Source organism: Serinus canaria, chromosome 4, assembly GCF_022539315.1.
Source record: "Serinus canaria isolate serCan28SL12 chromosome 4, serCan2020, whole genome shotgun sequence".
Lineage (NCBI taxonomy): Eukaryota > Metazoa > Chordata > Aves > Passeriformes > Fringillidae > Serinus > Serinus canaria.
The window spans coordinates 11,717,250-11,731,855 of NC_066317.1; positions in this window are offsets into that span (position 1 = coordinate 11,717,250).

Genomic DNA, 14,606 nt, shown 5'->3' on the forward strand with positions numbered 1-14,606 from the left:
GTGATCCCTACAGTGTCCCTTCCTGATGCTGTATCTGGCATCTGCTGACTGAGATGCCATCATCTAATGTAGCATAATTTTGGAATCTACTAAGAAAACAAACAAACCAAAATGGAGCAAATGCTCATAAGCCCTGCTCAGTTTTGGCCTGTGTCATGGTTTAAGCCTGGCGCAATGCCAGTGCCCCCACGAGATCACCTCCTTCCCTGGCACCCAACTGTGAGATGTGATCAGAGACAGAGCAGAGCAGGCTCCAACTTGAGGTTTAAAGGGAAAAAACTTTATTAACCTAAAACTACAAAGGAAAACACTAAGGAAAAAACACACAAAACACATAGAACCCAAGATGAAAACCTTCCAAATTTCTTCCTCCTCCCCCCACCTAGATTTCCAATTCCATTACCACCAAATCCACCCTTTAGATAATCAGTTCTCAATTCCTCGAGAAGAGAGAAGTCCCTCTTGCACCACAGACTTCCCCAGGAAACAGTCGAAACTTCTCGTGTTTCCATGTCACATGTGGCACCGCCCGGAGAACATTTTGCCATCGTGACTTCTTCCTTCCATGTCCAGTGCTCTCACCACTGCACATGGACCAGAGCTGCTTCTAGGGTTTTTCCCTTTAAGGATACTTTGTCCAGTTCCAAAAAGAGCACAGTCCCTCTCCTTTTGGGACACCTGTCCCCTCCAAATTTCACCCCCTAGGGCCGAGGGGTCTCTGAACAGAGATCATCTTCCTCTTCCTCTTCTTCGAAGCGGAGGGCACCACCACCACCCTCCTCACCCGCCGTCTCTGTTCACACTCCTCCACATCACTGCACTCTCCTGGCTCTGAGCCATCGCCTCCCCCTAGAATGCAGTCTCTGTGTCACAGGAACACAAGGGGGTCCTGCTGTGGCTATACAAGAAAAGTCCAGCCAAAGGCCACTCCATCATCTCCTCCCACCTAGGATTCTTCTCAACATCCTCTCAATCTCAACATCTTCTCAATCTCATCAACTTCAGGAAGACTCAGCTTTTGCAAGGTTTCCATCCTCCCCAGAAGGGTTAAAAGTCCCAGGCTCTGCCGGTTTGCTTCATGAACTCCCACGCCTGGCTGCCCTGCTGGGCACCCCCCCACCCTTCTCCTTCACGCCGGGCCACTATCACCGGCACCGGCTCTGTCTCTCTCTCCCTCTCTCCGGGGATGGGGGGGGGGGGGAATGGAGGATGGCTGCCCGAAGCCCTTGCAATGTTCTCCTCCACCCTTGGGCCCAGGCCTAGCCTACCTCTCTCTCCGGCCACATGGCTCCCCTCCCCCCGCCCCGCCCAGCCAGATCTGGGCAGGGGGGTCTGCTCAGTCTCAAGCGGGACTCCAAAAGGAAGTCCTCCTGCGAGATCACAGCTTTTAACCCCCTGTGTTCTCAGAGGCGTATCCTGCCCTCAGTGGACAAACCAGGTGCCAATATTAAATCTGAACACTGATTGGCTTGCCCACACCATCACAAAAACTTCATTTCCTTTCAAACCACGACAGCCTGGTAAGAGCCCAAATCTAAAAGGCAGGCAGCAGCTTTGTGTAAAAAGAAGTTATGAAAAGTCAGTTTTGCTGAGGAGTCCCAGATGCAGCACAGTTCTGACTTGCACAGGACATGAGTTTTTGTTTGTCTGTGACTGGTTTGCAAACCTGCTGAGAACAGGATGAGCAACCACACTTGCTGTTCAAATAGTCCAACATGATAATGTGTAGCAGTGTTACCAGCCAGGCTACAGCATGTCACACATTGAATTGTCCTGGCAGCCCTTGCAGAAATCATTTAACTTAGCAAAACCTAAAGAAAAATGCTTTAATGCTTAAGCCTTCCTTTAAAAGCATCCATTTTCACCAAAAAAAACCCAAGCAAATGCTATCAAAAAAATCCAAAAGAAACCATGAGCAGTTGTTTTAAATTAGTCTAAATAAAAACTTGAAGAGCAAACAGAAGGAAAAGATTTATTACATAGTTAAGCAGCACTTTATTTGTAATGATTGTCAAGTGTCCACATGCAGTAAGTGAAAGGAACTAAACCTTACTCTCCCAAGTGGCGTCCTACAAGTTGGAGAAAATCCGTTTGCTTTCAACAAGTAAAACAATGAAAATAATTTGCTTGTAGGTTGTTTTCCAAGTGTCATCTGGAAAAAAAAAAAAAACAACCCTGCCTTTTCATAAGTATTTGCCTGTATTTTGATGTTATTGTCAAGCAAACAAATAGGCTATTATTGTACAATATGGGAAAGCACTCATTATTACTGTTCTGAAGGCTAGAATCTGTTTAAGAATGTTTGAAAGCTCTTGAAGCATTGGCATATTATTTTTCCAGTGTAGCTTTACAATGCAGTTTTAGTGCATATGGACCATATGCCATACTCTCCTTGCACCCAACTGCAATTACAGCCTTACCTGTGAGAGCCTCCTGTCCCTATAGCGGGGGTCCTTGTTAAAATTTGAGAAAATGCTGTCTGCCAACTTAAAAAATACCCCCTAACACATAGAAAGCCCCAACAAACCAGGACTACCCTCAAGCACATTTACTATGGGCTAGAGAACACCAAGTATCAGATTCATCTGGACAGACTGTTCTCAAAAACTCTCAGGAGAGGAATTGCCTAACTTTAAGTGTATTTATTTTTGTATGTGAAAACAGTGTGTTCCATGACTATCACTACTGGTTTATCATGGGTTTTAGTCTCATTTTCTGTTTCAATTCATCCTGAATTATGGCCCTTATAGCGCAGTTCTTTTAAAGCAAGTTCTCTCTTCTCTTTACTAGAGGGCATCCCACAACCACATATAAGCAACTACCAGCCTGATAACATTACAGCAAGTAAAATAAAGTTCTAGACAGGACAACTGAGTTTTAGACTGATAAATGAGGGAGTAATTAAAACCAAAATTATTTCTGGTCCAATACTGCCACTACCAGAAGTTTCCCTTGCACCTGATTACAGCTCCCATCAGTGAGTGAGTTCCGTGGCTGTGAGCACCTGCCCTGGGCCAGAATCGGACAAAGATCAAGAATTATTTTGACTTTCAGATGAGCTATTCTGCATCCAGTCTGGAATTGAGAATAATCCAAGTCAAGGAGCCTCGGCGTACAAGTGTTTGATTCCTGTATTTCTGACTCGAATAACCTAAGTAATGAAGGTTGTTTCCAGGAGAACAATTTATTAAAACAGTAGTTATTTTGTATTCCTCAAAGGAAAACTCAAGGAAAAAAAAAAGTAATGCTATTTAAAGTGTACAAAGACAACAAAATTTAACTTGCAGTTTTCTTGTTTTAGAAAATTAACTCTAGAGAAGTATTACCTCTTTAGAAGTATTTAGAAGTATGTATAATCTGTACAATTCTTATGTGACCTGTTTTCACACAAAAAAGCTAACCAAATAACAACTGGTCTTGAAGCCATAAGCTGTCAGCTTATTATCTTTTTTTTTCCCAGCAAAATTAGGCCTTATGGCATCAAGCAGTATGCTTTATTGTTAAAAATAACAGACAAAGTGTAGACAAGAAATAGATAAGAAAAAAGCTGCTCATATCAAGAGCTAAAACTCTGCCGTCCTGAAAGTTTTCTGATAATTTTCCCCAAAATTTGCAAAAAAAAAAAATATTCCAGAAGCCTCTGCTTATTGAAAGAGACAATTCAATAAAACAGAAAATTGCTGAGCAATTTGGACCATGCACAATACTAATGTAAGTTTCAACACCTGTTTAAATGTCTCAGTAATTGTTCACCAATTTCTTATTTCAGAACTGGGAAAAGGCTGGAGCAGCAGGTATAGTACGCTATTTAAGGTAATGCATTTTCTGGAGTTTTTAAGAGATGAACTAAGTGCATTCTAAAGAATCCATTCTTTATGTTGAGAATTTAGTACTTTTAGTCTAAAAATAAAAAATAGGAAAACTTTATTCCATAAATCTGTAAAATCTCTCAGCTTCCTGTTTTGTAATTTGTAGGAGGAATATGAAGGGGCAATTGCTAGGAAAAAGAAGCACTCACATTATATGCTTTACATTTGCATTTTTCAGAGAACCAACACTGACAACCAACTGTATCTTAAAAACAGGCCAATATGAAATTAGAAGGTTGCCATTTCTGTAGTTATGACCATAGAATCACAGAATGGTTTGGGTTTGGAGGGACCTTAAAGATCATATCATTGCAAGCCCCCTGCATGGGCATGGACACCTCCCACTAGACCAGGTTGCTCAGAGCCCCATCCAGCATGGGCTTGAACACTGCCAGGGATGGGGCATCCACAGCTTCTCTGATCAACCTCTTACAGTGCCTCACCATCCTCACAAGTAAAGAATTTCTTCCTAATACCTAATCTAAACCTTTTTTCTTTCAGTTTCAAGTTGTTCCCCCTGGTTCTGTCATGGTCTTCCAAATAGCCTCTCTCCATGTTTTTCTCTTGTCAAAAAATATTTCATAAAAACCTTGAGTTTCAGAAGAGACAGCCACCTCTTTTTACTCTTTTCCTAAAAATACTGCCCTGGTTTACTGCTTTCTTGGTTTTATTACTCCTAAGCAAGTTTTGATGTCATGCCAAGTGTTGTAAGACCTGGAGGAAAATGATTAGATTACTGAAAGCAGGTAAAGGCTTGGCACATGGATCCTGATACTACAAAGAATGGATTTTCTTTCTGTAACCTTTAGAGATAGTATGAATATATATTTACCAGTACTAAACTAGTAAAGAATAGTATATCAATAATCCAAATGACAGAACACTTTTTTTTTCTCTGACTTTTGTTTAGTTTGGTTGGTTGGCTTTGTTCCAATAAATTCCTTCAAGTGAAATTATGTTTCTTTACAACAGCTGTCCTGGGAATGCACGTTTGTTTGTAGTCGGCTTTGATTTGCTGGATGTCTAAAATTTATTCAAAGGGGTCAGAAACACAGAATGCAGTTCAGGGGAATAAACAGTGAAGGAGATCAAAGAAGTGAAAAGTTGGAGAAACATGAAAAGAAGAAAGAACAAAACCCACCATGTCAGAAAAAGTAGAGAGCTGTATGAAAGGGAAACAGTTGAATATGTTGGAAAAGTTTTAAAGGAAGATGAGGGAGAGTAGAAAATCTAAATTAATTTCTAAGTTGAGTTTAAAAATTAAGGCTTATTAAAGTAAAAATGGGTCCTCATCCCCCAACAACCATAAAAACTTCAACGATTATTTAGCAAAAAAAACAGGTCAGGAAATGTGAATGTGCTGGTATCTAGACTGGTTTTTTCTTTAGTTTGAAGGAAATCACACTTCTCTGAAGAAAAAGAAAATCACAAAACCCTCCAAGTCCTGTTGTCACCTTTCAGTTGACTTTGATAAGCTTTGCATCAATTAATTATACAACATATCTAGAGTCAAGTTCAAAGAACAGTCAAACAGTTTAAGTTTTATTTGCACAAGTTTTTAAACAGCTAAAGTTTTATTTGCACAAGTAGTTTCATTGTGCCTCAAACACACACAGCTGAGCAGCTTACTTACTACAGTCGTATTCCCTCATATTCCCCCACAATCCATTGTATTTCAATATGAAATCAAATTATGAGTAATGGTCAATAAAACATGGATGCTGGATATCAGTGAGAGATTGTGGAATCTTGATTTATCACCATGCTAGTCCAGTGTTCCAGCACCAGAAATACAACTAAAAGATGAAAGTTGCTTATTTTCACTCTACATTGTACATCTCTTTCATTAATACTCCCAGTTCCACATGGGGCTCAAAAACATTTCTGCCCAACATTCACATAAAGAATTCATAGCTAGGACACAGTCCAAACCTAGTTGCATCACAGCCAACACAGCTGGCTCCTCAAGTTCTATGTATGGGTGTCTAAAAAAAACCAAACCAAAACAAACAACCAAAACAAATAAGGCAGCAAAGAAACAGAAGAATGCAGATACAGGGGCACCAGAGGGTTTTGAAAGTGGAAAAGGAAGTTCCATTAAAAAATCATCACTTTGCACTAGTTTCCTATGCATCACATTACACAGGCTGCCAGCATTAGGATCATGTGGATAGATGACAAGCACTCAAACTCCTGACATCTATAAGAATTCATGGGTCACATTAGCTCCTAGTGGATCATTCTCTAAGTTCTTCATCATTGATACTCCCCACAATCACCAGGCTGAATATACACACATGCCTTGTGATTCAGCTACACAGAATACATAAATATAAATGTTTTGATTTCAGTCAAAAACTGAAATCAGATAGCAAGGGTTTGAAAAACAGAAGATATTTTCCCACTGTAAGGAAATTATTTGAAGACGCCATAGCTGTACTTGCAGGATGTCAAGGAGATCAAGCATAAGAATTTTCCCAGCTTTCCACATATATGTAAGCATAAACAAATGCTGGTTTATAAAGAGATTATATTGTTCCAGGAGTCTAATCAAGATAAGTTTGAGATTTACTAGCTAGAATCCAGCTATGTCAGTTCATCTTCAAAATAACATGGGATAAAACAAATGATCCCACTTCATGAAGGGAAGCCACTCAGCTGGCTGGAAAGAACAGGGGATTTCTCCATGAAAGACTTTCAGATTTTTTTGCCCACAGCCACTGTGCCATAGGGAAGATCCTATGGATGGGAAGGAGACTGGGAAATGCACTGGATTTATAGAAAAGGTGGACAATGGGCATGTTCTGTGTCCCATACACTTCCCAATGGCTGCCAAGGCACATGGGGCTGCAGGGACACGCCATGTGTCAGGCGGGATTTGATGTCACCCAGGTGCCTTCAGCCCCAGGCTGGCAGGGCTCCAGGCCCAGGGCAGTGGCCCCTGGCCCCTTTACTGGCGGCCTTTCCACCTCAATGGTGGCCACAGGTCTTGGCCGGAACCAGATGCCGCTGGCAGCTTTCCCCCTTTGGCCACGCACAATCCCCTCACCCTGAATGTCACCACTGGCACCTGGCTTGCCTGCCTCACCCCTGCAAACCACTAGCCACTTCCCAGGTATTTTGAACCCCGTTCTACTCAAAAGGATGGCAGCATCCCCTGCCCACATGCTGGAGGATGCAGCAGGAAGTTCCTAGCAAAGCTACTCAGCCCTTCTGAGCCTGGGAGCTGCAGCTGTCCTCAGGCTGTGAAGGAGAACAGCAGCAGCCTCTTGCACCAGCTGCAGGCTCCTGCAGGTGTCTCCCAAGTCTCCTTTGCTCCAGGCAGAACACACCCAGCTCCCTCAGTTGCCCATCATCACACCTGTGCTCCAGACCCTGCACCAGCTGCAGCCTCCTGCAGGTGTCTCCCAAGTCTCCTTTGCTCCAGGCAGAACACACCCAGCTCCCTCAGTTGCCCGTCATCACACCTGTGCTCCAGACCCTGCACCAGCTCTAGGGACATCTCCGGACATGCTCCAACCTCATAGTGTGGTCCCAAACCTGAGCCCAGGATTCCAGATGCACTCTCAGCAGTGCCAAGTATAGGGACATTGGTCCTAAATCATAGACTATTCTGAGCTGGAAGGAATCCACGAGGATAGATCTTAAAGTACGCCAAAAATTCTTAGAGTAGTGTTCAAATGTTGGGATCAGTAGAAAAAAGGAAGACACTTTTTATATCAGAGCATCAAACAACCTGAATTAATCAAATTAAATGAAGAAACAGGTTATGATGGAATAAACCTAATTTATTTACATACTGCTTTCTGTCATTTTAAAACATGGCCTTATATGATTGGTTTTTAGCATTTGTCACTTTCCTTTTCTTGAGTAGAAATGAAATGGTTCCTTTAAAAATAACACCAAGGTGTACCCACTACTGGCTGTGCTGGAGCCCATTAATGATGGCAGTAATTCCTCTGAGATAAAACAGTAATGAAGGAAAAAAAAATGGCCTAAAATGCAGTCAGAGAAGAGACCACAGTGCCAAGAGAGAGTCTCATGAAAATTGCTGATAGGGATGGATATGAGGAGGGCAAGAAGCAGGAGTGGGCCATCAGCAGCAATTCCTCACAGCAGCACAGTGAGCCAAGGGAGTTTCCTCTCAACAGCCAAGTGGCTAGAGCTCCTCAGGACACTCATCTGCCAACAAAAATGCAATGGCCAGAAGCCTCCTTTGCACACCAAGGAGACCTTTTATTTAAGTATTGCAAGGCCAGAAGGAAATACCCCTTAATTCTCCCTTGAACACCAGCGTTTAGCATGGGAAAATGAGACAAGGGAACATATGTGCTTTAAAACTCAACTGTACATTTAAAGAGGATGAAGTAGAAAATTTTGTAGTAAACAAAAGAAATGTGAAGTGAAATGAAAGTTCTACTTTTATTTCCAAAGACTACAGAAGTTCATATAGAGCCATTGGGTTAGGTGGGAAAGAGGCTGGGCAATAGGTATCCTGTCTCTGATCAAGGCCTTTCTCACCTCAAGTCCCTCAGGGCTCCCTGAGTGCTGGGCACGGCATGGGGACTTGGTGACACAGGGCCCTGCTGACCCCTGCCTGGGGGAGAGCCCGTGTGCTGCTGCCTGGCAGGCCCGGGTTCCCGCAGTGCAGTTGTTGTATTGCACTAAATAGTTTATTTAGTTGTTGCACTGGTGATGGGCAATTTCTACTGAGCATGTTGGGTAAAGTAGATGGGTTTTCCCCCTCCCTCATCACATGGTCTCCCCCTCACACACACCCCCCCGTTATACACACCTGGTCTGTCCCACAGGTGCTTCACCCCTCCCCAATGGCATCCCATTGGCTCCGGTTCTCTCTCCCCCGCCCCCATCACCTAGGGTATAAAACCTCCTGTGTGAGAGTTCCAACCTCTCTTTTGTACCTGGGTGACCCATCACCTGTGTCCTGCTCCAAGCCAATTAACAGGGTACTTGCACCCACGTGGAGAAGAGCGCCTCTAGTCTTTTACTTTCGTCTATGCGACGTGGGCTAGAATCTTAAACTAGCTGGATTGGACTCATATAAGGCCCAGGAAAACCATGGATTACTGCATGCAGTAGGGGGTGCAGGCAGGCTCCAGCAGGGTTCCGTGCCCTCTGACCCCCTGTGGCACCTGGACACCGCCCGGCTGTGCCTGGAACATTCCGTTGCCACCCGGGCTCTGCCAATGGCAGAACTGTCTTTGGGCAGAGCCCCGCAGGCTGCAGCAGCAGGGAGCAAGTGCAGCTCCATTTGGGGAGCATTGTTTGGCCTGAAAGCCACTTCCACTTGGGAGCCATTCATCGCCCCCAAGTCTGGTGGCTTGTGCCAGGTAATTCTGCGCTTTGCTGCCAGGGGGCAAACAGGCCAGCCATGGCTGTCTCTGCTGCATTCCAGCACTGAGAACCAACAGGAACAGCTTCAAACCCAGGTTCTTGCTCCTGCCTCTGCAAGCTGACAGCAGTTTGCTGGGAAAGAGTCACTGACCAGGGAAATTGCCTTTAAGGCCTTCTTTATGCAAACATTTAGCATTATTATTCTCCAGCTTGCAGTGGGACAAATCACTTTCAAGTACAGAAGACAAGATTGCAGGAGGGCTTGCTTCTGATTTAGGTTGAATCCTAAGTGTCTCTAAGGAGCAGCTAGCCAGGCAATCCCTGGGAAAGGAGGGTGTGACATGGGAAGCACAAAGGTCCCCCTTGGTTCTGCCCCATGTGCTGCCAAAAGGCACCAGCACTGAGAAGGAAAGGCTTAAGGGCAGACCCGGCAGATGTGTGGCAGGTGGAACTCTGGGCTTTTCCTGGGCAGTGACTGCAGCAGGTGCTCCAGGGGCCTGGGATTGCCCAGTTGGGAGTGGGAGAAGCTCCTAGGGACCGCTCTTACAGTTGAACTGTCACAGCCTGCCGTGCTGCTGCGTTGAAGACTCTCGACCCCCCACATGGTGGGGAGGAGGAAGCGCCGGCTAGCCATGAGCACTGCAGCAGCTAGCAGCGGGGGGCACTACCCTGACGAGCCAGGGGCGTCTAGGCAGCACCTTCGGCAGGCTGAGGTAGCGTCGATTGGAGCGGCGAAGGTTTGGAAGAAGTTAGAGAAAAGAGGTCCTTCACCCCGTTGGTGCAGTCCAGAGAGTTTATTTGCCTCCAAGAAAATCCAAGGGGGTAAAGGCGAGGGATAATGGCAGACAACAGCATATAAAGGGGGTGGAACATAGGCAAGGATACATTGCATTAACCAATGAGGGAAAACTGAGGAGGGGCATTGAACATAACTGACATGGGTGGCAACAAATGATACACAAGCCAGGGAGGGGCCCAGGACTCCTGTCCAATCACTCCCAGGGAAAGGGAGAAGTTGCTGGAAGGATGGGCAGGGTTCCGGGAGATAGACAGGGCCTGAGAGGAGGGGAAAATGTAACGAAAGGGGCAGTTGCTAGGGGAACGGGGGAGGAGACAAGGGCTTGGCAGCGTGCCCAGACAGGGAGGACACCATCTGAGGGAAAGGGGGAACCTGGACTGAACCATCAAATTAAGTATAGGGTTGTAACTGGGAAAACATTACAAAAGGGGGAGAACAATACAAAACAGGGGAGATAACGTAACTAGAAACTGACTGCGCACCACAACATCTCACCCTTTTTGTTTTAGAAAAAATAAAATTAAAACTCAGTCTTTAAAAGTCTGTTTCAGAGCTCACTGATGTCTGTTGGTCAGCATCATTGGTAGGTTCGCAGACAGCAAACCATTGGGAAGTGGGTGAAACTGAAAGAGGCTGCATCTCCTCATAATGGAAAGTCTCTTGGTTAGAGTTCGTAGCAGGAGGGAGGGAGACGTGGTTCACTTGTGGTGCGGCGGTGGACAAAAGGCGAAGGAGCAGTCTATAAATCATTGAGCAACTCAAAATGACACACAAAAAGATGAAAATGATAAGAATACAGAACAACAAACTTAAACTGGCGAATCGGGTTCTAACTGAAACAAACGAAGAAAATAGGTTAAAACCGAGGGCTCTGGGGTGGATGGTTCAGCCTGGGGGACACCGGACATGACATGGACTTTGTGCTTCCGCCTCAGGGTGGATTGGGTCACCTGAGGAGTGGCGCTTGGTTTGTGTGCCTTCCCTGGGAGGAAGGGTTTTACCCACTTTGAGGGGACCCATTTGAGCCCGGCGGGGGTGGACACGCATGCGTATCCACGTCCCCATGTTACCAGGTCAAATGGCCCCTCGATCTTCCAGGTTTTGGGGTCCTTCACAAGGACAGGTGGTTTGTCCTTAAGTTTGGTTGCCATTTGGGTGTTAAAATGCCTCGCAATGGGCGGGTTGAGGCACTCAAAGCTGCAATTAAGGAAGCTGATGGTGAACAATGCCCTGGCCAGTCAGATTTGAGGGGACTCCACCTTCACTGCCCCATTCTGATGTTCTAGAGTTCGTTTGAGGCTCTGGTGGGCCCGCTCAACCACGGCTTGCCCTGTCGGGGAGTAAGGGATGCCAGTCTTATGACTTACTCCCCACTCCTGCAGGAAGCTTCGGAACTCCCTGGAGGTGTACCCTGGCCCGTTATCTGTTTTGATCTCCTTAGGGATGCCCAACACAGAGAAGGCATGCAACAGATGTTTTTTGACGTCTGCAGTCTTCTCTCCTGTGTGGGCAGAAGCGTACACGGCCCCAGAAAAGGTATCCACAGAGACATGCACGTATTTGAACTTGCCGAAGGACGGGATGTGAGTGACGTCCATCTGCCAAATCTCACAGCTGTTGAGCCCCCTTGGGTTAGCGCCAGCATTGATGGCAGGGAGTTGGAAGGACTGGCACTGTGGGCATGTGGCCACAATTGCCTTTGCTTGGTCCCTAGTCAGTTGGAATTGACGGACCAGGCCAGGCGCATTCTGATGGAACCGCTGGTGGCTGAGTTTTGCCTGTTGGAAGGCATCGGGGAGCGGGGCCATTTCAACAGGGGCAGCCAGGGCATCGGCATGCCGATTCCCCTCTGCAATGAACCCCGGGAGGTCAGTGTGAGACCTCACATGCAACACATAGAATGGATGCTCTCGACGGGAGACCAACTCTACGAGTCTCGAGAGCAATTTGAAAAGGGTCATGTTGGAAACCTCTTGGAGAACTGCGTTCTCCGCTCTGGACACCACACCAGCTACTTATGCCGAATCCGTCACCAAATTGAAGGGCTCGGAGAACCTCTCAAAGACTCTGACGACAGCATCCAACTCAGCAATTTGAGGTGATCCCTCAACTGTGGTAATGTCGGTCTCCCATTGCTGAGTTTGGGGATCTCTCCAAGTTACTACGGACTTGTGAGATGCCCCGGACGTGTCAGTAAAAACAGTCAAAGCTTTTAAGGGCTTCCGGCTCTGAATTCTTTTCAAAGATAATTTAAATTGGTTGTCCAGATTAAACAATTATGCTTTGGTTTATGGATTGAATTTTGCCCGGTGTAGGAATCGAGAGCAAATTGGAGGGCTTCATTCTCCATGAGGAGATGTTCCAACATGGCCTTGGATAATTGGCTGGATTTTAATTGAATAGGAATGTGTATACATGTGAAGTCGACACCGGCCAACTCTCAGATCTGGAAGCGAGCCTTCCAGGTTAACTCAGCCATCAGCTCTTGTGGCCATGTCATTCTCTTGGACCTGTGGTGGCTGAGGAACACCCACTCTATGATTAGGAGGAGGTCCCTCGAACCAGGGTCCTCGGATGTTTTTGCAGTTTTGTCCCACAGAAAAATCAACCCATGAAGGTGTGGCAAGCTGCCCAAGATGATGAATTTGAACGGCAAGTCTGGATGATACCTCTGTGCCTGTCTCTGTGAGATGGTTTTCTGTACCTTTTCTAAAGCTGCAGCAGCCTCTGGGGTAAGGGTCCTTAGAGAACCAAGCTCTTCTCCCCCTTTCAAAAGATTGAAAAGGGGGGCTAGGTCTTCCGTGGGGATGCCTAGCCAAGGTCTTACCCAGTTCAAAGCCCCACACAGTTGTTGAGCTTCCACCAAAGAGGACACTTTGGTGTTAATCGCCAATTTTTGCGGAACAGTGGTCTGCTTGAGGATTTCAAGACCAAGGTACTTCCAGGGTGGCATCTTTTGGATCTTACTTTCCTGAAGCTCGAACCCTGCAGAAGTCAACACATCGGTTGTCAGGGCAAGAGCATGGGTAAGTGCGTCGTCATTAGGAGCACAAATAAGTATGTCGTCCATGTAGTGTAATATGATTGAATTTTTTGCTGCCTCTTGGACAGGGGACAGCAGGGAAGAGACGTACCGCTGGCAAATCACTGGTGAATTTTTCATGCCTTGAGGCAAGACTTGCCAGTGGTATCTCTTCGCTGGGGCTTCACGGTTGATGGCAGGAACCATGAAGGCGAAGCGTGGGGCGTCATCTGGGTGCAGGGGAATTTGGAAGAAACAGTCTTTGATATCTAAAACAGCCAAATTCCAATTTTGGGGGAGCATGGTTGGGGACGGCATCCCTGGTTGGAGAGTGCCCATATCTTGAATTATGTTGTTAATTTGGCGGAGGTCGTGAAGGAGCCGCCATTTGTCTTTGATGGGTTTTTTGATTACAAAGACAGGGGAGTTCCACGGGGACATGGACTCCACGATGTTACCCTTTCTCAGCTGCTCCTCTAAAAGCTCCAACAGCGCCTTTAGTTTTTGTTTGTTGAGCGGCCACTGCTCTACCCAAATAGGTTCGTCAGATTTCCAGGTCAATTTGTGGGTAGGGTGCTCTTCAGTGGCCGCTACTGAAAAACCTGGGGAGCATTGGGTAGGTCAATTGTGGCTCCCCATTGGGCCAAAACGTCTCTCCCCCACAGGGGTTCCGCATAGCATAAAACAAATGGGCGGACTGAAGCTAATTGCCCATTTGGCCCCATAATTTGTACCACGCTCTTCGATTGTTTCGCCAATTGAAAACCCCCTACACCCTGGATTCGCCCAGCAGCGCTTTGCAATTCCCATTGTGACGGCCATTCCCTTGCGGGAATGATCGTCACATCTGCCCCCGTGTCAAGCATCCCATTTATTTTTGTGGTTTGGCCATTCCTTGTGAGTTGCCATGTGAGCGGAGGCTTTTCATGGCCCAAAGCTTGGGACCAGAATACCTCGAATAAAGGAGGTAAGGTGTCAGTGTTGGGCTCGAACTCACATTGCTTTGCCTCGGATGGAAAAATTAGGAAGGCCTGGGCGATGACTTGGCCCACACCAGACGTTTAAACTTATGTTAACATAGGAAGGGAAAAAGTTCTCGGAAAACTTTTCTTTGCACCTTTCTAAGCTATTTGAAGCACTCCGTGAGGAAACTTACTTTTTCTTTTTGTCTCGGAGCTGGTAAGGACTCGACTAGCTTCATAAAAAACGTGGAGGGATTCTTGCTGTGCTGGCACAGTTTTTTCTTGAGAGAAAGCCTGGAAAAGCTTTTTCGCTGAGATGTAGGTGGCAAGAGCCGCAGAAGACGGGTTACCGCAACTCGCCGAAGGTAGGTGCCGGTTCCCGGCGTCTTTCGGCAGAAGCCGCGGTCCAGAGCTCACCGCGACCGGCACAATGCTCTGTGCGTGAAAGAGCCACTTCTTCGCCTCCGGGCGATGGAGAGCTCGGCAGATGCTGAGACGCGTTAAAGGAAGGCGCAAAGCACTGGGATTGAGTGCACAGCTCTCAAACTGAGCCAGGAGAAGAACTAACCACTTTCCAGACTTTTAATCTTACTTTAACA